Genomic DNA, 27,343 nt, shown 5'->3' on the forward strand with positions numbered 1-27,343 from the left:
TGAACTATCTGCCATCAGCAATATTTTCTCTTTAATTTATATCTAAAATGACTTGCCCCTTTCTTGGATGAGAATAGAAACAAAAATAACTTTTAGCTAAGTTAAACAGTTCAAGCAAATTTTGCCTTAAAAATTCTTCCCTGGCTTTTCCAATTTGGACCATTTCATTGGCCTTTTACTGGGGATGTCCTTCAAAAACTATGGGCAATCTAAAAGCTTTTGTAAAGTTTGGGTTTGCTTGACCTCAGAAAAAATCTGCACTTGCAGAAACCTCAACCTGTTTGAGGCATGTTCTGATGCCCTAAATTTCAGCTTTCATATTTCCAGACTCTGCACTGCACTGGTGTGGGACTCTGAACTTCACACCAAGTGTTCCAAGTTCTCCTCACAGCTCAGGCACACAAAACAATCCTTTTCCAGCCCCACAGCCAAGGACAGCGCTGCAGCTTCAGCCCCAAAAAGTGCAAACAGCAGCGACTTGAGGAGAGCAATGTGGGAGGATGGGACTGCAGAACCTGGAGCTGGGCTTGGACAATGAAGCCCAAGATGGGAATGGAGCAGAACTGATCCAAGTGGGAGAACTCGTGACTCGGAGTCCACCTTGGGTCCACCTTGGGTCCACCTTGGGTCCACCTTGGGTCCATCTTGGGTCCATCTTGGCTGGAGCCACGGCCGGGCTCTTGCACTGCCCAAGGTGAATCCTTTGAATAAATCCCTGCTTTATTCCTCTGTCACTGCCCAGCCTCTGTTCCAGGGAGCCTCTCCAGGCATCACTGCTAACACAGAAGGTTTTGTGAACCAGTCCTGCTCTGAAGGGCACTGAGATCAGATAAAAGAGAAGTCAGTGCTGCACATCACTGGGTACATGGAGGAAAGATCCTTATGAAACCTGCCTCAAATGAACCCTCCTTACTGATGCCAAAGAGAAAAGCCAGGACATGATTTCCAATGAATGAGGACGTGAAGTATGGAGCTTCCAGGCTCAGCACCAGAAGCATCCAAGCACAGCATGGTCAGGACCAGGAGCTCTGATATCCCTGAATTGGAGCTCTGATATCCTTGAAGGGGAACTCTGATATCCCAGAGTGGGAACTCTGATATCCTTGAGTGGGAGCTCTGATATCCCTAAACTTAAACTCTGATGTCCCTAAACTGGAACTCTGATATTCCTGAGTGGGAGCTCTGATATTCCTGAGTGGGAGCTCTGATATTCCTGAGTGGGAACTCTGATATCCCTGAGTGGGAGCTCTGATATTCCTGAGTGGGAGCTCTGATATTCCTGAGTGGGAACTCTGATATTCCTGAGTGGGAGCTCTGATATTCCTGAATGGGAGCTCTGATATCCCTGAGTGGGAGCTCTGATATCCCTGAGTGGGAACTCTGATATCCCTAAACTGGAGCTCTGATATCCCTGTTCTGAGACCCTCCTGAACCCTTTGGAGGGAGATCAAGAGCCTCAAGACCAGGCAAGGCCAGGCACTTCCCATAAGCCAGCCCCACTGAGTGTATCTAGAGTTTGGCACTAAGGAAGAACGCCTGGCTCAGAAATGCAGCTCAGCAAAGCCAAAAAGAACAGACTGACCTATTAAACCTTCCACAAACTGCACTGCAAGAGCCTTTCTATTCCCTGGATGTTTGGCAAACCTCGAGCAAGCACTCAAGTCAGGCTGGATTCTAAAAGCTGGCAGAACTGGGGGGCTCCTTTCTCCTTCTCTTCTCTGGCTTGTTCCCTCCAGCTCTGCACACACTCACAAGGACTTCCCATGGTGTCTGAGACTATGGTCACTGAAAATAAAGCAGACAAGAGGAGCTCATGGACTGGAAAACAGCTGGTTTTAGGTTGCAAGGGAAGGCACTGGAACATTTTTTCCTTTCTTCCTCTACCTTCCTTTTGCTTCTTCATTCCTCAATTCCCTCTTTTCTCAACCCAAATCCCTTAATCTCAGTGCTGATAATTGTAATTACTCTAATACCTCGCCATCTGAGCAGCTCAGAAATGTCCATCTTGAGCCAGTCCATTTTGTGGTGGGGAAGAATGAATATGAAAAGCACATGGGCTCCTCCAGAATTTTAATTCAAAACAAATATGGAGTCAGGTCCAGATTAATGACATTTCCACCAAAGGCTGCCTTTTGTTGGAGGTTTCTGAATCCATGTTGCTCTTTAATCAAAGAAGGATAATTATGATGGAGGGTGGCAGTTGGAAAAGCTGATGGAGAAAGACTGGATTTTTTCCAGGCTCTACTGTTCTGACCCACACCCAGAACTGTGGTTAACAAATCAGGGACGATTCCCCTCTTCAGCTGATGGACTTTGGCAAAATATTCAAGGATCGTGGGTGGTTCAGCACAGAAATCACTTCACAGCCTCTTCCAAGGAGAAATGGCACACAAAAAGAGTTCAAAGAGTGACAGTGAGAGCAGGGGCTGTGCGGTGGGAACTTCTTTCCCAGGGCAGAGGAAAGCAGCAGAGGGATGATGGGCCTTGGGAGGAGCTGATGAGTTAATTAATGCTTGAGGTGGGTCTAAACTTTGAAGTCTTTGTGGGGCAAGTCAGGGTGGGAATTAAAAAGCAGCATTTGCAATCTGAACTTGCACTACTCTACACCTCAGGTACACGGGACATTGGCTTTCCAGTCATGTACCCAATTAGAGATTGTGATTTTTAATTAATTTCCTTAGCAGTTCTTGAAGGACCACAGATTTGTCTAACAAGACAAGCCACTCCCTATACAGCCCAGCATGCTTCTGACACTGCAAATATTCAGGGCTGGCTCCCTTTTTCTGTCCCCACAGCAGTGATTCTGTGTCCACCAAATGTACCAAGATGTGAGAGAAGCTGGACTAGAAATGTCAGAGCCACGACTGGATCTGGTGGATAGTTCTCCAAGTTTCAGACATGAGCTGACTTTCTAATTTACTTCACACAGAGTTTTCTTCATTGAGTTCTTTGCTCACTCCTACCAGATTTGGGGGGGAAATGTTCTAACTGTTCTTTAACCATCAGTAAAGCATTAGTGAGATATGGTTCATCAATAAAAAGACTTTTAATTGAGTATATAAGTGCAGAAAGGCAGCCATCAGTGGTACCCCAGTCTATCCAAGCCCAGGACTGGCTGCCATGGACGTGGAGCAGCTTCACCTCCCCCAGCAGCTGCTTCTGCACATTTGCTGCCCACAGCAGTGGGGACATGGAGCCCAGAGCTCATGTGAAAGCCAGAAGCAGCTCAAGTACAAACAAATGCTCTGAGCTGAAAATCCAAAGCCTAAGGAAATCTCCAGCCCCAAGAAAGTCTCCAACCCAGGCTGAGAATGAGGTGACCCACTGCAGGAACAAGGTGACCTGTTCCTACCCCATTTTCTGATGGCCCTGATCCTCTGAGTCCCCATGCAGCCACACTGTGAAATCCATTTGAAACATCAGAGAGAGTTTGTGCATCAAACTAAAATGAATTCTTCTACCCAGCCAGCCCCCTCACAGGCCAGCAAAAGGCTCCTGCTTTCTCTGCTACACTATTTCACTGCCCTTTGGCTTGTCAGTCCACGTTCTTTACGGAAATCAAGCAAGCATTTGATTCCCTTGAAAATCCAAATTGAGACGCTCGGGTTTATTTTATTCCATTTTCTTAAGCCCAAATAGAAAAACAGGTTTATACGCATAAATAAAAAAATAATAACCTGCCATTTAAATCCTGTTCAGTCAATTAGCTCAGTGCCTCGCTCTGAGCTAATGCGATCGTCTTTCTTTGTTTGCTCCTATTTATACTGCTCTTTAAAGTTCATTAAAATCACTGCTGCTATCTCTCACTGAACAACTGTTCAAAACATCAGTGTCATGCAGTCGAGAAATTTATGCTTTGAAGTTCCCTCCTTTACTCATTTTTATTCGGCTTTTTTCTTTTCCTTTTCTTTTTTTTCTTTCATTTTTTTATCCCACCCCCCCCCCCTTAATGACTAAAGCAGTTTTATGCTCTTCACAGTTATTCCAAAATCTGTTCCTCCTGACACAGAGCTGATACATCATTCCTCGCTCATAACCCTTTTTCTCATTGTCATCATTTCTCCCCTCACTTGCTTTGGCTCTCTGCTAAGTCCATCACAGCTTTGTTTTTATATCCTCGTCTCTCTATTTTATAGCCCAGTAAAACCTAGAAAGCTGCTTCAGAAAAACACACACATGCCAGCCCTTTGATGTTAGTGTTTGTGTGGCAGCTTGCTGGAACGTGTCAGCCCTCAAAGGGAGACAAAGCCACCATCTCTGGGTGCATCAGCAGAGCAAGGGCAGGGACAGGGGGACAGGAGAACAGGGGGACAGGAGAATAAGCATCCCCACCTGAGATAAATCACCTTTCTGCCCCAGTTCCTCCCTTCACAGTGAATTGCTGCTGATTTTCCATGTGAGAAGCTCCACGGGACAGAAGATGTTGACTTCCCCAAGGTGCTGGCCAGGAGATCCCTGCTCTCCTGCACGGTGCCAAAAAGCAAAAGGCAACATCTCCAGACAGGGAGAGCTGCTCAGCGGTGACAGACACCCACAGCAGAGCCCTGGCAATGGCAGAGTCAGGCCCAGGAGCAGGTGGAGCACTGTAAAAAGAAAGGGGATTTGGCTGTAAGCTCAGGACAAGAGGGCAGCTTCACTCCCCTGTGTCCTAAGAATTGTGTTTGACAGCTCTGCAGCAAATCACTTTTCTCATCCAAGCGGTCCTGCCCCTCCTACATCTGCAGGGAGCCTCGGGACAAGGCTTCCAGTGGAACCTAGAGATGATCTCCACTGTGGCCCAGGACAGCCTGCTCAGCTAAACCCATCCTAATGGAGATGAGGGAGCCCCCCCCAAATTCCAAACCTTGTCCTGACTTGCAGCGGGGTCCCCCCATGCCAGACCTAGCAGAGGAGCTGCTGCCCCAAAAGCTTTTGTGCCTAAGCAGACAACTCAGAGGAGTGCCTGTTCTAGGGTCCAAAAAGAGTCCAGAATTAATGAACATTAAAAAGAGAATTATTTTCAGAGTGGTGCTGTACTTGGCAGGTAACACTGCCTCTCCTGGGACCTGCACAAAGGTTGGTTCACAGAGGATTGGGAGGAGAAATGTGGATTGGATCTGCATGTGTCCATCAAGTCCACATCACAGACTGCCCTGTTTTAACCAGCAGCCTACTCTCTCTTCTGCTGGTCTTCAACAGATTTTCGAGGCTTCTAAAGACAAATTAACCTGTATGGTTACTCAGGAACAAATCAGGAGATCATTTTAGTTGTCTATACTCAAATTTTGTTTTGAATAAAACAGCTAAAAACACTGTTCAAGCTGGACATAGGCTATATCACACTGTAATTTTGTACCTATGCTCTTTAGAAAGTGATATTTCCCACTCCCCCAGAAGAACTGGAGAAAATTCTGTACTGAGAATGAGCAGAAGACCTCTGCTGGGAGCCAGGATCAGTTTTCAGCCTGCAGCAATTAACGAGTGCTGTAGACCATCACTTAATATGATACAAAGAGCACTGCCAAATCTCAGGATTATATCTGGAGCTTTACTCTCAGGTCCTCTGAGTCTGGAAACATGTGATTCCAAGAAAATCTCAGCTTTATTTTTTTTTTTCTTTAAATGCTCTTCTGAATTTTATGCCTGCAGAGAAAATCCCGATAACATGAACAGTAAAGGCTACCAAAAGCAGAACAGAGAGTTCTGTATTAATGTGTTTATATTTTTTTAACTTTTCCTCTAAGCAGCCTCTGGACTGCTGTTTCATGGTATCTTGGTGCCACAGTGACCGGTGGATGCTGTGGGTTGTCCCTTAGCAGTTTTAAAGAGTTCTGGCCCCAGCCTGAAAGGTGAGCGGGTGGCTGGGACACTTCACCACCACTGTGTCACCACCATGCACCACACACCACCCCACCTTTGTCATGGCTTTTGAAAGATGCAAACACTATATTCACCTCTAAAACTTGGGTAGCACAAGCTGGGGGATTCTCTTACTTGTCTCAGTTGAATTCAGCAGGAATTAAACAGCTCCTGGTGCCCAGGTTCGGCCCACAGCTCTTCCAGCTCATTCACCTCAAATCATGCAAGAATTTGAAGGGCAAAGCTCTCTTTTTGGTGAAGCCCTGAAAGGAAGGAAGGAAGCCCTGCCTGGTGCCTGCTCAGACAGACACATGTCAGCAGTGCCACACTCAGCTCTCCCCACTGTTGTCTTACTCTTCTGAAGACAGCTTGGGAGCAGTAGAGAAATCCAATTTCTCAACATCACATTTACAGCTGAAGTGGGCCCCTCTGACAAGAGAAGGCCTTGTGCTTATTCAAGCTGATCAAGAACCTGAGAGCAATTTCTATGGGAAAAAAAGTCTGCTTTAATAGAAAGATATTGAAAGTGAACTCACAAATTGCTTTGGGTTTCAGGTGAACAAAGCACATGAAGGATTTGATTTTCAGCTGCTTCCCCTTTCTTCTTTCCCCAAAACCACACTGCTGTCAACAGGAATGTGGTACACAAACAGCTCTAAGAGCCACAAGACAATGCCCAGACCTCTGTGCTCCTCATTTTCACACAACAGGGAAAGTTGCAGGGGTTTGATCCAGCTTGTACATCCTCCAGGAAAACGTGGCTCCCACACAATGCCAAATAAAAACTCAGTGCCACCTATTACACCACACATGGTGTTACAGCAAGGAGGCAGCAACACACATCTCCAGGAGCTCACATGGGCCAGCACAGGCAGCAGCACCCACCTCAGCAGGTTTGGAGGCCAAGAGCATCCAAAAAACCCCACAGCACAGGGACAGATGAGCTCAGAGCTTGCCCCTGTACAGCACACCAAGGGTTAACAGCAGAGGGCAATAAATGCACTACCAATTTTGGCCAGTTTTTGCTCAGCTAATTTGTGTGCCTTCTTGAGATATTCTCCACGAGCCTGAAGTACAGGGTGGACAATGAGCAAGGGACGAAGAGTCCTGGGCAGGTACCATGCCCCAAAAACCCTGGGGAGAAATTCTGGGTTGAAATGCCTAAACCTGCTCTGTGGGGGAAAGGTTTCTGCTGTGGTTATGGTCCCCTGGGTTGGGTCCTAAATGTTTTCCACCCTGGTTGGAGGCCTGGGATTCAGACTCGCTGACAGTGAAGGTGCTGATGGGGATTCAGAGAATTTCCAGACAGAGTGCAACCCTCCCCTGATCCACTGAACTGTGCAACCAGCAGGGGCAGACCCCATACCTCCATCTCCTCATATCATTACCCCTTACTAGCCTCCCATAATGCTGTGTGTCACCCCAATATACGGGCAAACCCCAAACTGATAGGTTTGTCATAAACATCTCCAGGTGCAGAAGATTCCAGTTCCCCGTCTCCTCAGATACCAGTTCCCTGCTTCCTCTCACCCCCCACTTGTCAGTGCAAGGTGAGTTCTCTCGTAGATCCACACTGATCCTGGCAGTCACTTGGCCATGCTCAATAACCACAGCACAAAATAAAAACTCCTGGTGGACACTCCCAGGCTCTCCCATGCCCCTCAAGCTGCTCTGAAGGACTCTCTCAGCAGACTGACTGCTCTCATACAAGCCCTACTCCAGGACACGAATGTTTGCACCCGGTAGCAACACTAAAAACAGGATTTTGGGGTGTTAGACCAGGCAGGCCACCAGCTCAGGAGCTTCTAGTAAGGAGCTGCACGTGAGATGTGCAATGGAAAATAAGTAATTAGAGCTAAAACTGCAGAAATATCTCTGAGAATAATCCTGTGCTGAGCTCCTACCATGGTGCTTATAAAGCCAAAGTGGGCAGCAGTCCAGACAGAGCCACTGGGGAACAGTGCAGGAATGAGCAGGCAAGGGCCCTGCTCGCACAGGCAGAACATAAAACAGAAACACACATTTATCCCACTCTGGACTGGGCTGGACTGGACTTCTCCCTTTGGCTGCTGGATGAGTGGCCACTCACAATGCCTCTCACAGCAGCTCTTGGTTCGTTTCCCAAGGAGTTTATTCTGTTTGCAGTTTCTCATAGCCACTCATCTCTCACAGACTTCTGCTGCTGCTCCAGGGCAAGGGTGAGGCTGAGCCACGTGCCACAAGGCTTGCCAGTCTCTGCTCATCCTGTCCCCTCCTGTCATCCTGCTGTAGCTCATGGAGGCAACACTGAGAAAACAGAAAGGTTTGGATGCCCAGCTCCAGTGCTTCTCTCTGTGGGAAAGAAAATCAGTGGGAATGTTAAAAGTGGGGATTTTATTTGCTTGATCGCAAGGTCGGATGGTGAATCAGAGCCAGCTTGTCCAGGGGACTTGCATGTGGCTACAGCCCTGCCTTGGGCATTTCCAAGGGCCCCAATTGCTCGTCTTTGCAGCTTGAAAGACCTTTCAAAGTCATTTTTGAAACCTCATAACTGCTTCCAGAGTCCACACATTCCTTCTGCCTAGCATAAAACTCCAATAGCCCTTTTAAACAATAAAACCAGCAAGGGAGCACTCAGAAGCAACCTGACAAGAACTAGAAAGCCCTTGTGCTCCAGCAACCTCAGGCTAGTTTCTGGGAAGAAGGCAGGGTATGGGCATAAGGCAAGGGGTCCCACAGCAGCTGTGAACAAAGAGACTCCTGTTTCCAGCACAGCAAGGTGGCCACATCTTTTTGGCCCTGCTGGTACCAATTCCCTTGGCTCCTGAGCCCTCTTTCAGTAGACAGGGTGCCCTTCCCACACAAAACTCATCCCATCTCGTTCTTCTGCCCCTCTGCCACAGGCCCAGCAGGACAGAAAGGATGAGCACAGCCAGAGGTTTCTGATGACAAAAGCCCTGCACTCTGACACAGAGAACGGACCTAGATGTTTCATGGCAGCGCAGGGTAAAAAAAGCTCCCAATGCTACTCAGAAAAGGAACATGAAGAACTACTTTTCAGCATGATTCTCCTATTTCCCCCCTTTTACTTTTCATGCTCTGAAGAGTGAATGACTTCAGATTTGATGGAAGAATGGAGAGAAGGACACCAGGAATGGGTCACTTACTGCTGCCATTCTTTCCACTGAGTTTTCCTCCCTTTTGAACATGGCCCTGGCTGGTTTCCCAAGCAAGAACTGAGTGAGCTGACTGTTCATCCATCTCTTTTTAAATTACTTCTGTACTGCATTGAATAATTGTGCCTCCATTTTACTCCAGGGCTAAAGGTGACTAACTTAAAGGTGATTATCTTTTGTTAATAGCTTGCATTACTGAGAAGGATCTCACAATTACCTTTGTAATCCTTCCCCACACTTTAATGTTGCTATTATTATTAATACTGCTCTTTAAAACATTTTTCTCCTGTCAGTGGGAGCAGCAAGTGCTGCTTCTCAAAGAGATGGTGGAAAGGCAGCCTGATACTATCAAGCAGAAAGAATCCAGGGCATCACACCACTTTTTTTCCCTTAAAAGTAGTGGGGTTCAAGGCCAGCCATGAACAAGAGGCATCGTTTGATCAAATTGATGCAGAATGGCTGCAGCCCCATTTCCACAGTCAGTGTGGATACCACCGATCTGGGAGCATGAAGGATTTGTACAATGCATTTTATCTTTTAAATAAACCCGTTTGCACCCTGCAGTCCCACTGCTAGCCCTGTGGGCACTTGCACCAGTAGCCTTTCACCCACTCCACACTGGAATGCCATCCCAAACCAAGTGTTTGCAAGCCCAGCTTCAGAGGCAGCAGCAGTGGCTGCAGGTTCTTCTCTCCTCAGACTTCAGAGGAGCTCGTCAGCATTGCTTCAGGAGGATCTTTACCCAAGCCAGGTCACACAGAACGCTTGAAACCCCCATCAGGAAATCCCAGCACACCGTGAATAATCGGTATTAGGCTTACATTTTTCATGGCCCTGACTTTCTGCAGTGTCTGCTCTAACAAATCTCATTTGTCAAGCTTTCTCCACATTGTCTGCTGAACGCTGAGCCCCAGCATTTCTTGATAGGTGTTTGTGAGCACTCAAAGGAAGGCTCTGCAAGAACTCTCTGCCCAGCACCACTGCTTGACCACCCTTTCAGTGAAGAAATGTAAAATCTAAACCCTGCTTGGTGCAACTTTAGGTTTTTACTTCTTGTCCTGTCTCTCGTTCCCTGGGAGGAGAGCCTCACCCCCACCTGGCTTCACTCTCCTGTCAAGGAGTTGTGCAGAGCCAGAAGTTCCCCCTGAGCCTCCTTTTCTCCAGGCTGAGCCCCTTTCCAGCTCCCTCAGGTGCTCCTCATCAGACTTGTGCTTCAGCCCCTTCCCCAGCTCTGTTGCCCTTCTTTGGACACGTTGCAGCTTTGCCCAGGTCAGACTGGGAGATGAGATTGTGTGGGGCTGCTGAAGTCACTGCAAATCTGGTTCCACTGCCTGCTCTGACCTGGATCCGGGCTGGAAACCAAACTTATGGGAGTGAGAAATACAAGAGGCCAACTCCAGAATGAAAATGTCCCCTGCCAGGCACACAGCCTGGTTGTGCCACCTCCCCTTCAGCCTTCCCATGCACAAGGAGCCAGTGTGAACCTTTGCCAAAAACAAAAGGCCCTGTAAGCAGCATCCTAAAGGGGAAGGAGCTAAAGGGAAAGAGCCCCAGCCTGAAGAAAGCAAAGGCAGCAGCACAAAATCACACGATTTATGGAAAGCCCACGTGTCCCCAGCCCACGATGGCTCCCAGGGAAGGCAGAGCCCCACTCCAGGCTGGGAGCACCTTCCCAAGGCTGATGAGTTGTGCAGTTATTTAACAACCCGTCGTCTGTCACTGCTAACAGCCTTGCACATAACCAGAACTTCCTCAGTTTGCTGTGCACATCGTGGCCAGGGCTGCCAGCAGATAAATGTCCATGGCTGATGGCCTCATTTCTAAGCAGAAATTTCACTCTGGGACTGACTACAGAATATTTAAGATTAATCATTGCACTTGTCAGATGATTAAATCCACTCAGCATTTGGCCTCTCATCTTGTCATACCCATTTATATTAAAATCATCAGGGCTTGCCCTGCCCATAGCACTGGATCATTCAGCAGAGGCTGGGCTCAGGTGGATAAAGTGCTGCTATATATCTCAGGCCTGAAAATAACCTTTCAGCTTGCTTCCACTGTGAAACCTGCATTTTTGTGGCTGCACTCAGGCCAGAGAGCTCTCCAGGATGTTTGTTTAACTGCCCAAAACAGTGAGCCAGGCAACAGAGCCAGTAACACAAAACCCCATCTCTCATCCTGGTTTTCAAGTAGGGTTAAGCAAGTCAAGGGAAATGGTCTGAGAGGCAAGAGGGAAGAAAAATATATGAGAAATGGCATGTTAAAATGTGTCTTTGAGAAAACAGTGCTTGGTTCGGAGAATAAAAATCTTACTAGAGTCAGAATAGTCCTTCCCTGGAGCAGAAATTTTTCCAGTGTTCCCATAAAAATGAAAGCCATAAAACAGATTTTCAATTCCAAAACATACACATTTTCAACTGAAAAGCTTTCAAATGTAAATAGTTCTGTTGAGCCATGATGTCCTGGCTTTGAGTTACCACTAAAGCATGGATGCTTTTTGAAAGCAGTAGATATATTCCACAAAAATTTGTATTTAATTAAAATACTTCTTTTTTTTAATGAAAAAAAAGTTTTGGCAGGGAAGTTACAACAGGCTTAGCTGTGGTAAGGACATTTGAGTGTGTCCAGGACTGACTTTTCTCCTCTGAATCATATCTGTCCTTTGGCTTCAATGGGACATTGCCCTGCACAAAAGTGGTTTTAACCCACAAACACCCCCATTAGCTCCAAGTTTGACACCCAAATTTATTATTAGCATCAGGAAACCTTCAAATAGTTCAATAATTCAGTTCAACATCTACATTTTGATAAGTTGCCTAAAGCTGCAAGACCTAGAAAACAAGACTGACAATCTCGAGAAATATTCCATATGACTTCCCCTGAAGCTTGTGGCAAAACCACAAGAACAGCCTTTCTTCAAGGCACTTGGAAACCTCAGCTCCCAGCTGGGTTGGAGAAGGGCAGAGGCAGAAGGAAATGAAAATCATCTGGGGAAATGTTCTAAGGTTGCTTAAAACCTCGTGGAAGCCTCTGTCTGGATTTGGGTGGAAGAAAGAGGCAAGGGCAGCGTCGGGAAATGAATGAGATCAGAGGCAAAGATGCTGTTTGTATTTCAGCAGAAAGCTTCAGCAATCTTAAATCTCAAAATGGCTGAGAAAGGTGAAATTAGACCAAAGATTGTCCCACCAGCAGCTGTGATGGTCTGAAGTGGTCAAATCTCTAAAGCAGCTGAATTTAGAGATGGATAAAGGATGATACCCATCTTTATTCCTGTTTCACACCTAGTCTTTAACCACAGAACAACAAATATGCCCCTGTCCAAACTGAACAAATGAGGAAAATTCTCTTGGAATGGGGTGCAAAAAGGAGAGTTTAGTCTTTTCACTTAAAAAAAAAAAAACCTCTCAAATTACTGCATGTGTGCAAATTACATGTCAAGGAGGCCTGAACTACCTAACTGAGCACTTTCCTGGCACCAGGAAGTCAAATGCCCAATGTCCACATGGGGTGTTTTGGCAGCTCCCACCTATGGAACCATCACTCAGGATAGAAAAAAAAAAACCCATGAGGCCATCCAGGATGCCACTGATCAGCACCAACACCACCTGCAAGCTTCTAGGACCTTGTGGTTGGCTCACCAGCAGCATGTTGGCTGAAGGAAACACGAATCACAGGTCAGATGCACAGCAAATGTTTGCATTTGGAGTTGAACGTGGCAAAAGTGCCTGTGCAGGTGGGAGGAAGCAAGGGGGGTTTCTTCCTCATCTCCCTCCATCTGGCAAAAGAAACCATTCAGTGCCAGGCAGGGTGAGCAGAGGAGCAGCTGAGGGAGCTGGGGGGGCTCAGTCTGGAGAAAAGGAGGTTCAGGGGGGACCTTCTCACTCTCTATAGCTCTCTGAAAAGAGGGTGGGGCCAGGTGGAGTTCAGCTCTGCTCCCAGGGAAAAGAGACAGGAACAGCCAAGGCTTGACCTGTTTTAGTCCACAGCTGAACCCACAGAGGAGCCTCACCCATTTCAGCAGTTCATGGCTGTCATGTTCATCAGTCAGGATAGAAGAAAAACCCATGAGGCCATCCAGGATGCCACTGATCAGCACCAACACCACCTCCGAGCTTCTAGGACCTCGTGGTTGGCTCACCAGCAGCATGTTGGCTGAAGGAAACACGAATCACAGGTCAGATGCACAGCAAATGCTGCACATCTCACATTCAACATTCCCATTACAGGCACAACAGAGGACCAGCACCAGTCCCCATGTCTCCCAGTGATGATGGGAGGCCACAAACTGGCCCTAGAAAGGCTGGTACAGACCATCAGCTCCCATGGAGCAACCCCAGCTTACACTGGGGCAGATCTAACTTTGCTCTTGCACAAGACAGAGTAGAAAAGTAAGAAAGTCTTGTTCATAAATCACTGTCAGCCTGTGATGAGGGCTGTCCAAGCTACAGTGAGATTAATTGCTCCCTTTGTGATTCCCTCTCCAATCCCCTTCCTGCCCTCTCCAGAAGTTGAAGGATTTGGAAACCATAATCCAGCAAACGTGGATTTTCTTTTCCTTTAACCTGATGGTATTTCATGTGGATCAGCTGCAAAAACACAATCTTTCAGAAGCTCATGAAGGGGGCACAAGGTCTCCTGGGAAACAAGTGCCTAATTGTGGAGGCAAGGATGTCCTGCAACACCACGACCAACCAACTGCTGTGTGGAGGGTACCCCTCACAAGTTACTCCTGCTGCTGATTTTTAGATTTTTCTCTGTCTAATCACCACGTGCAGCCTAAAACAGACCAGCATGTAAAAAATTCAGTGCTGTGGAGGACCACTAAGAAAGACTCTCCTCATCAGGGCAGGAACTCACATGGGGAACAGAAAAAAATACTGGAGAGTTCATCAGTAGCAAAAATCACCCCACGATGATTATTTTTTTTTACTTTAAATTACTCAATATGCACCTTAACATTCTAAAACCAAATCCAGTTGTTGCAATAAAAAGAGAAGGGTTGAGATTCCCCTTGTGCATAATATTCCAGTTCCTTTTACTGCTCTCCAGAAGACAGGAAACCTGCCCTCAACTACATCTTAAAACAACCAGTAAGAGATGAGAAATTGGAAACAACTCAAATGCATCTCAGTAAGTGAGAGAAAATCTGATCTGGTTCAACCTGAGCCCAGGTGTATGTGACAAAGCTTTGAGTAGGAACTAGGGTGAGGATTTAACCTGGAGCACTGTACATTGGCGTGCCACAAATGTTGGAAATTATTGTAGTTTCAGCCCTTCCCTCCCTTCCCAAACCAAAAAGGTAACTCAGCTGTTTCCCAGTGATTTTTGCTATACAATGCTAGACTGCAACTAGAAACATCTTCTGATGACACCAAAGGTGTGGAAAGTCCAGGTGTAGACCAGTGTGACTGGCTTGAACACTTGTATGAGCAGTGTTGGCACCATTCCCTCTCCTCCTGACCAAAGGAGGAGACAGCAGCAACTTCTGTCCATGTAGGAAGGAGACATCAGCTCCTCAGAGTCCCAGCTTTCATGAGTCCCCTCCATTTTCCACAGCCACACAAAACTGCAGCTGGCACAAAACACCAAACCCAACAGAAAATGTGATCCTCTTGGAGGAAAATTTCACCTTCTCAGCCAAAAAAAGAGCAAACTGTGTCCCACAGAGCTTTGAATTTAATAAGGCATGTTATTTTTAGCTTTTATAGATGAAAATGTCATTAAAAGCAAACTTATTTCAGGGGGGAGGGGAGCAAAATTTCTTGCAGTTTGGAGTCTTTTGAAGGCCATCTCTACTTTCAAGAGAAGATGATGGGTTATAATAAAAATAATAATAATAAAGCAAACACATTGGGCACGTTTTTCCTTTTCACACAGAGTGCTGCAACATTGCTTCCTAATAGATAACAATATAATTTCCTTCCATTTAAAAATCCATTTATTGCCACCGTGTAAATGAGAACATGGCCTTCTCCTGCCAGAACAACCATCTGAAGTCTGGCTGAAGAGGCAGCACGTGGAATCCCAGCACCAGGAAGATGGCTCTGACCCCACTCAGGCACAACAATGATCAGTTCAAATCCACATTCATGACCTGAGCTAAACTGAAAACCCTGTCTTGCCAAGGAGTTTATTTTGGGGTCAGTTTTATTTGTCTAAAGGGCTACTGGCACAGAGGATAAGTAGGAAGGTAACATGAAATCAGTCTTCATAGAAAGTTTTCATACCTCATGTAAACATCCATGAGCAACTTAGTTTGCAGAAAACAAAGTAATCTGGTGCCTGGGTTTCAGCTATAGGAGCACAGAGCTGGGCTCTGACTCCTTCTCTGGACATTCAGGATCTCTGCACCAGCAGCACTCACAATTCAGAGATGCAGCTCTTCTGTGCCAGTAGAAATCAGACTTCTTTTATGGCAGGACCTAAAGCTGGCTTTAGGAACCATTCTGGGAACCACATGGTGAAGGTTTTTGCTCAAATCCTTGTCAATCTGAAAATCTTCCAACACTCCTCAAGAAATAGATGTCAAAATAGTAATTTAATGACTTTATCCATGTGGATCTTGCCACCTTCTTGCTCTCCCCAGCCCCTTGCACTGGTAAATATGGGTTCTCAGAGCTCACAAAGTGAGGAATGTGGAATTTTCTCCAGGATAAACACATCCACCTACCAAGTCAGGGGAATCTGACTCAGCTGTGACATTACCAAAGCCCCTTCTGGACGGATGGGAAGGTGGACATAATCAACATTCTTCCCTAGGTCTGATCTGCTGCTGCACTGGTGCTGATCCCAGAATCCATCCAGCAGGATCATTGCAGTGGCTCCACTGAGGTGCAGCTGGAGGAGGGTGAGAGGCTCCAGCTGTGCCCTGCAAACCTCTCATACAGGAGCTAAAAACTTCCAAAAGCTTCCAGATACTGCTGTCCCTCAGCCTCCCTTATCACTGGGATCACAGGGGTACTGTTCAGAGTTTAATTTACTGAAGGGTTGCAAACATCACCAGGATACCTTTAAACCAAGCACACATTGCATTCTCAGATGTTTACAGTGAGGGCTCCATGATCTGTTTTCTCCTTGCAACCAAACTCTCCAGGATTCAAACAGGATAAAGCAAATGGGAGAGCTGGAAAGAGCAGCAGTTCCAAAACTGTGCATTCAACACAGAATCTGTACATCCATGTGCCCAGGGTGCATGGAAGCCCCGAGATGTTTATGACTTTCTTCTGTAAAAGCCATGCAATGCAGTCTTGCTCAAAATGAACCCAGGAAATTGTAATTTCTGACAAGGATGGGCTCTAAACCAGAGCTTTAACACTATTAATTTTAATCTCTGCCTCTCTGGGCTGTCTTGATGAGTTTACTCAAAACACCAGAATAGATTTCCAATTGGTGCCAACCAGCTTTTCTTGGAGGCCAGTGGACCTCTGCCAACCTATGCTGACTCCATATTTGCAAGGTTCTTTAACAGGTAGAATTCAGATATTTTGAGAGGTCCAAATAATAAAAAGTAGCACTAAACTGTGGGGCTGAAAAGGGGACAAAGGTCAGGCAGATTTCAAAAGCCCATTCATGAGCCCTTGCTTTGGAAGAACGGGGGCCACAGTCAGAGCAAAACCTGCATGCGTGTCCCCACAGCCTAATTCAGGGAAACCCCAGTGAGGTGATAGACCTGATTTATCAGTGCCATGGGTAGATGAAAATCCAGAGGGTGCTCCAAGAGACAAAACCCTCTGATGTTAAAAGGGAAACTGCCCTCAACTTCCACCCACTATGGATCAGAGGCATATTTTTTTTAGGACTACTGGGGTGAGTAAGGAGCAACCAGCTTGTCAGATCAAGCAGCTCCATGCTTGCAGGACTGGTGGGCAGCTGTGAAAAACCCTTCCCTCCCCAGTGTGTTACCAGGCAGCCAGAAATGGCAGAGTAAAGATCCCCAGAGCACCCAGCCCCTCAGCTCCTTTACAAACCTCTGCCCCCACCACAGCCAAGGGACAGACAGCTCTGCTACTGGACAGCCTTTTCTGGCCACACAAAGAAATTTCAGGCTCTACCTTGCTAAATAGCATGTAACGGGCAGAAACAGCTCAGAAACTGGCTTTTCAGTCTCCTTTCAGTGCAGATTAACTCACAAACTCTGTCTCTGAACATCCCAGCATGTCCCAAGCTTTACTCCAGGCAGAGTGAGATCAGCATTTACTTGATGTGGTTTTCCAGAAGGGAAAAAAATTATATATTTAAAGAGTGGCATTCTATTCAAAAAGGGGTCAACAGTACAACAAAATAGGTCATGTCATCTTAATTGGGAAATCATAAATTCAGGGCTGTCCCCATCCTCATAACACAGCAAGGATCTTTGTTTCAAGCATTAGGCAAAAGCCAGCACCCTTAGCCAAAATAACTTTTCAAGCAAACTCTCATTGAATAAATCTTTCACACTGAAGGGAACATTTTTCAGTACTCTGTTTTTTAACACCATTAACTTTAACTGTCAAGCCTGACAAGTATGGAAAACTGTTTTCTTACAAAAGTTAACACAAAAAACATTTTCCACTAAAAGGAGTTTTACTCACTACACATTAACTCTCCATTTTACCATTTAACTCTAATTGCTATTTTTCTCTATTCCAAATTTCTTTTCCTCTCCAAGATCTGGACTTTAAAGAGTCCGAGCAGCCAGACATCAGCACTTGTTTATAGAAGTTCTGTGACATGGCTATGTTGTAATGAAGTAATTTTATTAAAAAGAAGGATCTGGGAATAACCATGACCCGTTGTTCATATTCATTCACATGCTGCTATTCTTTTTTTCCCTACTGTTTCCAAGTGCCTAGGTGAATTCTTGAAAATATTCAAGAGTTTAAAAACATTTGGGCACTTTCAGAGCTGAATCAGAATATGAATTAACAGCCACATGGGATGTAAAGTCCATTAGAGGAGCAGTGGGCTGCAGACACCAGTCTCAGGGGACATTCATCTCTCCTCACTTCACCTTCTGAACACTACATTTAGTCTTGGGTATCTCCTTAGTCAGTGGAAAGCATCAGTACCTCCTGGGGAGGGAGTGCAGCCTGTCTTTTCTGTGTGGATGTGCCTCTGCTCTCCAAAGAGGGGGAGGAATCAATGAGAAGCTGAGTGAATTAATCTGTATCCACAATGCTTAGTAAGTAACAAGGTTTTCAGAAAATTCAGTCCTGGCTTCATTGGGGTCTTTTTGTTTGGTTTTTTGTTTTGGTTCTTTTTTTTGTTTGTTTGTTTTGTTTTGTTTTTTTCCAAAAATCCTTATCTAAGCTGGTAAGAAACAAATAAAACTGCTGAGCTGCTTCTAGATCAGGCTGTTTTTGTGAGCCCTCCTCTTGTGCTGGGGCACACAGCATGTCAGAGGCCCTTGGAGGAATCAGTGACAAAACCAGATGAGACCACTGTGATTCTGACTTCTGACCCCTTGGGTAACACAGGTCACAAGTCTTCCCAGAACTGATTCCTTCTCAAACTGGAGCAGAAATTCTAGGAAAAGAACGACCATGTCAAAATTTCCAATGAAACAGAGAGCTTCATATTTCTCAGTGTGCTGTTGTGAGTGGTTAATTGCTCTCACTGCTGAGTGTGGTTTATGTCCAGTCTGAGTTCCTCTACCTTTGGTTTCTCTCTACTGGGTTTTATTGCCTTTATTTGCTGGGCTGAATTCAGCTTTTTCACTGTATTTATGTTTCTGTCCATAAGAGTGATCAAAACTCTTTGTCACCTTCCTCTCTGTCAGATGATGCAGTGTCCCCTCCAGTCTCCAGTGGGTGGCTGTGCTTTCCAATCCTTTAATGAGTCTTTTTTCTTAATTCTCCCCAACTGTTGCTGACAACATTTGCCTTGAACTGCCAAAGTCACAACTGGAAACTGCAGGAGGAGTCCCTTCCTGCTTGTCTCAAATATTCCTGTTTATATTCCCCCAAATATGACATTTTTCTTCCCTGTACCACTCCCACACAGGGATCTGTGCTTGCTGATGGTCCCACACATCTTTTTCAGTGTCAACAGTTCCCTGGACACAGCTCAGCTCTACATGGGTCCTATTAAAACATGTTGCTTGTCTTTATTTAGGTTACTAATGGTACCTGAATCATTCTGCTCTGGTGATGTGTGTTTTATTTCAGTGATCTTCAGATTTTGACCTCACCACAGAGGTAGATCTCTGACAACCCCGAGGACTCCATTAGAAGCAGGTCCATTCACTGACGAATTTCCATTTAAAACTGGAGAGTACAGCAGTTTCTTACCTATTTCAATGGTGCCTAATTGGTTTTCTATCATCCCAGTCTTGTATAAGAAGTTATTTGTAGCCAAAGGCAACACTTGCAAGGGACCTCAGGGTGTTCCAGGTTGGAAAGGGCCTCAGGAGGTCACCTACCCCAACCTGCAGTCATGAGATCAGATCAGGATCCTCAGGCCTTCCCAGAAGTTTATCATATCAATACTATTACATTTATCAACACAATTTGTAATCTTCCCGGGAAAAAAAAATCTAATTAGACAAGAACTATATTCTGTAAGCCCACGTTGATTGACACTACTTGTATTAATCCCTTTAATTCTTTGCTAATTACATGCCCTATCAGCAATTCCATTATTTTGTCTTGGATTAATGTCAGGCAGGAAAAGCCGTCGTTCTGTGAGCCACCTTGTTTATCCCTTAAAAAATAATGGCACACAGCTAAAATTCTTCCACCCAGATGTAACTTGCTGGTATTTATTATCTCTAATTAAGAGCTGCTATACAATCCTCATTCAGTATAAAAGGTGTTTTATTGTTGAAGGACATGATCACACAGCCTCCATTTTTCCCTTGTAAGTAACAGAAATATTTATTGAACTCTTCAAAATTCTGTTCAATATTACCAACAACACTATCATTTTCATGTAGCACTGAGCTATTGTAGACATAGTTATTCCACTCAAGAAAGAGAGCTGCATTTCTATGGGGATTTCATTTGGAAAGCCATATGTTGGAGTCTTGTGCTGCAAATACTAAAAATGTGCTCGGAATTCCTAAAATTATACTTGAAAATATCCAGACACAAAAACAATTGCATCTAACACAGAAGAAATTCTATATAAGACCTCATTTTTGCAGATCAAGGGGAACCGATGACAGAATGTAAAAATATAGCAGCAGCTTAGGTACAAGAGACTGATTTGATTACATTTGTTATGTGCAAATAGAATAAAGTCCAAATGAGTAATGTATCTACTTGATGATTTCCAATGCCAGCTTAACAAAGCTGAAAATAATTACAAAGCAAAACAATTGAAAGAAAGAATTTGAGCAGGAATATGTGACTGATAATTGGGAACTGTTCAAGATCATTTTCCTCTCTACACAGAGGAACCACAATGCCATGGAAAAGAAAGAAGGCTGAGCTGGTAAAAAGCTGCTCTGGCTTGGAGGACAAGAAAAAGCCAAATCATGAAGTGGAAAATAAATGGGAAATTCTTCTCCATAGAAAACAAGAAATGGCAATGGCAATGAATAGAAGTCAGCAGTAAGAAATTTCACAAAACCGGTAAGGGATGCATGGATTGAAGGAAAATAAAAATACGGGGGACAAAAGAGGAAATGAAAGTTTTGTCTTCGGTGTGCAGGTCATGGATTCAGATCAGTCAAAGCAGCAAAGGTTCAAGACAATGTTGTGGGCACTGCCCTGGGATGCAGAGGCACAGAGGAGCAGCCTGGCAGGGACAGGAGTGCAGGCAGAGGCAGAAGCAAGCAAGGAAGGAAGCAGCAGGATGCTCTCCCAGGTGGGTTCCTCTTGTGCTGGCTATGGCACACACTGGGTGCCTCTGTGTCACCAGCAGCAGGACACTGGGATAGGATTTAGCCCAGTCAAAGGCTCCAAGGCATCTTCTAGAATTAAAAAAACACCATTGCCACATTCAGCTCTTTCCAGCTAACCTCAGACCCACGGCAGCACAAGTTCTTATTTTTTTTATACTAAAATTCAGTAAAATTAGTACATTTTTTGTTTCTGTGAATATACACTTTAAAAATTATTATTAAAATTAGATTCAACATATAACTTTTATTTAGTTCTGAGTAATAACACACAACTCATTACATCATCATTGTGCTGTGCTGTTGGTCCATCCAACCCATCTCCAATAAAACAAAGGACAAAGAACAAGGGCTGTGGAGAAAATCCAAGGCTTCAGAACAACAGCATGTACAGCAGGCAGAGCCATTCCCAAAACAGTGATTCCAGGCAGCACGTGAATGCTCCAAAGCCTCCCTGACCCCCACACTGGCCAGGTTTCCCCCTACAAAAATACCTCAGGACACGATGACTATGAGATCCTGATATAAAGTATGCAGGGCTGCAGAGAAGCAGCAAAGCTCCTTGAGAATAAATGCAGTTACAAATGCCAGGAATCCATAAACAGTCCTGGAGACATGCACAATGGCCAAAGATCCAAACCAAAGTCTGTCACTTCATGTCTGCACTCCCTGAGTGTCTCCCAGCAGCACACCTGGGGTTTGAGCAGTTCCCAGTAGAGGGGTCAGGAGAAAGGTGTTTGGGGCAGTTTGTCCCAGTTTGTCCCACAGCTGGTGCTCTGCAGCCCCTTCTGCCTTGCTCATGGCACAGGAGACTCTGGCTTCACCAGCCCCTGAATTCTCGTCCTGCAACAGCACCATCCAACAAAAAAACGAGGACCCGTTGAGCCACAGCTGGACTAGATGATCTTAGGGGTCTTTTCCGGCCTAAACAATTCTGGGATTCTCATGAAGACCCAAAAGTTCTGTCAATCCTCTGGCAGACACCCCCCCAAATCCAAGATGATACACGTTCACTAAGATGGTAAACAACAAAACCGCCATCAAGGTGGCTCAGGTTCATGACTGAGCCTAGAGAGAACCAAGACCTCCCTGTGTGTTCTCCCTCCAGCCCGGGATACTCAGGATGATCTGCTTTGGCACAGTGGAACAGGACAGACACAACCAGGTCTCCCACAGGCACCAGCTCCTCTCTGTGTGCACAGCAAACCCCCGCTCACGAGGGAGAAGATGCTTCCATGGCAAAGATTTCTATGCAAAGCAAGGTTGTTGAGGAAGGTGCTTAAGGGTTAAATTCCCTTGCTGTCTCCTCCTCTTCTCCACCCACCTCCTTCCTCCCATCTCCAGCAAAGGATCCTTGTGAAAGATCTGTGTTCTGTATTCAATATGCACCAAGAGAGACTCTGTTCTGGCCTTTTTAATAAAGGGCAATTCCTCTGCATTCTCAGACGTCTCTTAAAACCAAACTCTGATATTTCTGCTGTATTATTACTCTGGTCTGTAGATGTCTTCAGATTGAGGAAACCCATTTGCTCTGCAGGTGTGACCTGCTCCTGCGCTGCTGAACAGTTTCTGTCTGTAAGGAAAGCCCCCCTAGAGAAACTGGCACTTGGAGCCAATTAACAGACCTCTTCCACCTTCTGTTTTGCCAGTTTTTGTTGGCAGCTGCACCCAGTCCCTGTGGCTGCCACACCAGTCCTTACAACGTGCCACATTAAAGTGGAAAAGGGGAAGCAGCATGGGGAGCCTGAGGAAAAAGGAGGTGCCTGAAACACTGCTGGCCTGACTTTTTTCCTATCCTGTGTGCCATTCTTAATGATGCATGTCATGATTCAGCTTTCACAGCACCACTGATTAACTCTGGAGAACGCAAGAGCTGCGTGGCACTGAGGTAAATTTAACTCTGGGGGTGAGCAGAATCCCCAGAACAACAAGCAGAGGAGAGGGGTGTTCCTGGAACCAGGGGCAAGCAGAGAGTGAATACCTGGCTCCCCAAGATGCAGCTGCTCAGCAGCACTTCTGAGCACAGGGCCAGCTCCAGTTAACCACAGAGAACCAGCTGGGATGGGAAAGAGCCATGCTGTAGAGCCCTAAGGGAAGGTTCAAGCTCTTCAACGTCTTGGCCAAAATTCTCACAGATGAAAAGATTGCATTAAACTCCTCAAACTACTGCCTTAGAAAGTCCTTCTTGCTTTTCCAAGCAGACAGAACGAAGCAGGGAGGGAATTTAGGTCTACATTAAATTTAAATGCAGGGCTTGGAATCAAGGGACTTGTTTGGGTTTAGATTCACAGATTCTTATCTCTTCAGATGTGGTAGCTTGACCTCCTGCATCATCCAGATCATGCAATTACATTTTTTGAAAATCTGTATTGAGGCCCTGAACTTGTTTGAGCTATGGAGTGTTCCTGAGGAAGACATGCATTCTTGATTTGAAGAGATCAAACCATGGAGAATCCATCACACACCCTGATAAACTGCAACAGAGTTTAATTACTCTCACTGTCGAAAATTTTTACCTTATTTCCAATTTGAATTTTTCTGGCTTCCATTTCCAACCATTGGACCTTGTCATGCCTTTGAGAGCTCAATTAAAGAACACTAAAGCATCAGATACCATTTCCATCTGTCAGTGCTTTAACACAGAAATCTCAGTAGCTGATTCTCATGAGGTTTTTATCAGGATCTGAACTACCAGCAGTAACTTTTCTGTCTGTCTTCAGAACTGACTTGGAAGCCAAGTAAAAATGGTGAATGAAATCAGTTTTTCATAATTAGTGATTCTTGAGAAAGCTGGGAAACATAAAGCTCTGATTAGAAAATCTCAAATGAATCTTGATTTTATCAGCATTCACTCTTTTCTCCACTGAAAGGTTTTACTGGAAGAGCTCAACTTCAGAAGATGGCACTGAAGGCTTTGTGGCACCCCAGGAGCCGAGTGTGCCATGGAGCCCAGAGCCCCATGGCATTCACACTGGCAATGTGAGGGAGCTGGACACGTGCTGTGGCTGAAACTGCACAGAGTGGTGGAAAAATGAAAGTGCAAATCCACTGGGAGCTGGATCACAACTGAAACAATCATCTCTGCTGTGACTGCAGTGGAAATGAGCCCAGAACCCCAGAATGGTTGGACTTGGAAGGGACCTTAAAGATCATCTCATTCCACACCAACTCCTACCACTGTCCCAGGCTGCTCCAAGCCCCAGTGTCCAGCCTGGCCTTGGGAACTTCCAGGGATCCAGGGGCAGCCACAGCTGCTCTGGGCACCCTGTGCCCACCCACACAGGGAAAAATTTTTATCTAGCATCTAATCTAAACCTCTCCTCTTTTCATTTAAAACTGCTCCCCCTTGTCCTATCACTATGTGCCTATCACTAGCTGCTCTGGAAATTAACCCAAAGTCATCCTTCAAGACTGTGGGAGGGTTTTCCTTCTCCCACCTCCCTCCTTCCTGCTCCATGTATCAAGTTTTTGACAAGCAACTGGCAAAAATAATCCACATGTTCAAATAAACACTGAATGCCATCACCCCCCATGCAGTGGGACAGGCACTCTCCTTGGCAACTGTCTCACAGCAAATGGTGATATTTTCTCTCTTTAAAGAACCACAAAAAACTTTTAGACAACAAAAGCAAGCGTGGAGTGAGAGCCAGACACGACTCATGAGTCCAGGCTGCCTGAATTTGAGCACATGGTGCAGCCCTGCCTGCTGCTGGGTGAATTTTAGATGGATGGTTGGGAAAGTGGGGACTTGTGATGGAACCAGACTCATAATCTCATTTCTGGAGCTGCCACCACAACTCCTGCATGCGAGATGTTTCTTCTTTGCTACTCCAGCACGCTGCTCACGAGGCAGCTGTTGGGATGAGCTATGCTTCCTGCAGAATGGCACTTGCCTGCTTGAGGCAATGGCACCATATTCTGCCACTGAATTAATCTGCCATATGACAGGCAGACAGAGTATTTGAATACACCCAGAGCCCAGTGAATTTGGCTCTCTATCACCAGGGATATTTCCTCTATGCAAGCAGCCTCCATCGTGATCAGGGAAAAAAGGAAACAAGTTTATATGCTAGACAAATATATGTTTGCCAGCCTGTCAGCAAATTATTACTTCAGCCCGAGATATTACTTTCCCCACTGCTTTTCTATTTAGCCTGAAAGCTCAAGATACAATAACAAAGAACAGTACTCTCAGGTGAGACCTTATGCAAGACTTCACAGCTGTATGAACTTGGATAAATATTGCAGAAAATACTCAAGTTGTGTTCAATTCAGCTACAGACACTTTTTGTCATGGTAAGTGTTCAGAAAATGAAAACAGGTTACAAAGGTCCATTCTCTCCTACAAAACACTAAATGCTCACCTGTGGGAGATGGATTTCTGCATCTGACATTCGCTTCTATAAGGCCAGATCCAAAATGCTGCAGGGAAGAGACTCAGAGAGGAGCTGAGGCATTTTGGGGGATGATAATTCATTGAGAATCAGCTGCAAAACCAGAGACGCATCTGGAAATGGAAAAGACCTCACAAGTTTCTCACCACAGGATTGATCCCAACCCTTCATCTGTCCACAGAAGGGAAGCCCCACAAAAGGTGCTTCTGTGAACCAAGGGAACCCAAAGGTTCTGCTGACCCCTGGGACAGCCCAGCACACCTCTGCCTGCTGGGACCACTCTCAGAGTCAGGTTTTCCAAACCCATGGACACGAAATCAGACAGCAGGAGGTCAGGCTCTTTCCCCACATTCCTCAGGTCATCTGTCCCATAGATTCCTGTTACTGAGCCTATTTTTGACCCTGTAACCTTGGCCAACTTAAATTTTCTATTATCAGGAGGAAATAGTGATAGTTTTATTATATCTATCTGTCTTAGATTTATTATACCCAGAAGGATGATTGTGTTTTCTATTAAGAAGTATCTTTATTTTACCGTATCACTAAAAGAGAGAAGTATGCATGTCCTGCAAACTGTTCAGGCCATCTCACACTTAATATTTTTGTTCACTAAAAAAAGGCAGGAGTTACAAAGGCCCTAAATTAGCAAAACTCCTAAGTATAAATGTAGCTTAAAAATACATGCTTAATTCCTATTTAGATCATGGGAAATTACAGCCCAATCCCAGCAGGCACCTCCAGTTTTTTATATATACATTTATAGATATATAATTACAGGTTAGTGGGATAAGTATGTCTCAAAGCACGTGCCTGAATATATTGCTGAATCAAAGCTCCAACACCCTCCATACCAACTCTGCAGCAAAATACATTAATGGAAACACCACTAGCAGCAAGCACATCCCAATAAAATGCAATTTTAATGCTAGGAACCATCCTGAGTTATCGAACCTAACCAAAGCACCAGTGGCTGCTGCATGACAAGACCTGCATTTGATCTTGCCTTTGCCCAGAACACAGGAACAGAAGCTCATAAACAAGTGAGGAAACACATTTAACCAACAACCCACAAGTTACTTTCAACAAGCTTACCGATGTCAGCACACAGGATAAAATTAGCCCGGTGGAGTCTGCGATTTTGGCATGATTATCTGCTAATTAAGCTCTGTAAGCTGAGAGGGGTGGGTTTAGCAGCTCGCCGGGGGCCGCTGGCTGCCTGTCTTCCCACAAAATTTGCTCGCAAGGCATCTAAAAATAACTTTATAGACAAATCTTCCTCTGGAGGAAGAGGCAGGGCAAAACAAAAGAGTATAGACAGCTTAACCTCTTCATGCCCAAATATCCACGTGTAACCAATACCCACATTAGCAAATGGAAGTCTTTGGTAGCTTTCATCAAGGACCCAAGGCCCAAACCCTGTTGCTTTTCTCATTTTCTCCAAATTCAGCTTCCTGCACGCTCACATGTGTATTTTCCCCCTCACACGTGTCCCTATCTCACACGTGCTCATTGCCTCTGTTCCTCGATGCTTTCTCTGTTCCATGATGCTTTCTCTGTTCCTCGATGCTTTCTCTGTTCCTCGATGCTTTCTCTGTTCCATGATGATTTCTCTGTTCCATGATGCTTTCTCTGTTCCTCGATGCTTTCTCTGTTCCACGATGCTTTCTCTGTTCCTCAATGCTTTCTCTGGTCCTTGATGCTTTCTCTGTTCCACGTGTGGCTCTGGGGCTGTGCTGTAACACACCTGTGAGCTGAGAGCGCTTGCTGTCCTGCCCAGAGGTGACAGGGTGTCCTGTCCTGATGGAAGCACAGGCTCTATGCTCATGCAGAAAACGTGAGCAGAGGTTTGCCCAGCAGCTTTCTCCTTTCCAACCTTCTCTGCCCTGCTTTTACTCTCCCAGCATCAGCTGCTGACTTCCACCCAACTCTTATTTTATGCACATCCATCCCTGTTCTGTTCAAAGGCTGAGAGTTATCTCTGTCCTGGAGTACATGGGAGAAAATGTGATGATGTTTATTGTCACAGGCATATGACAAGCACGTGATTATTTCCACTGGTTCTCCAGATGGAGCAAATCTATCAGAAGACTGAAATAAGCTAAGTGGATGAAACACAAGCAAAAATGTATCCACTA

Source organism: Cinclus cinclus, chromosome 20 (assembly GCF_963662255.1).
Source record: "Cinclus cinclus chromosome 20, bCinCin1.1, whole genome shotgun sequence".
Lineage (NCBI taxonomy): Eukaryota > Metazoa > Chordata > Aves > Passeriformes > Cinclidae > Cinclus > Cinclus cinclus.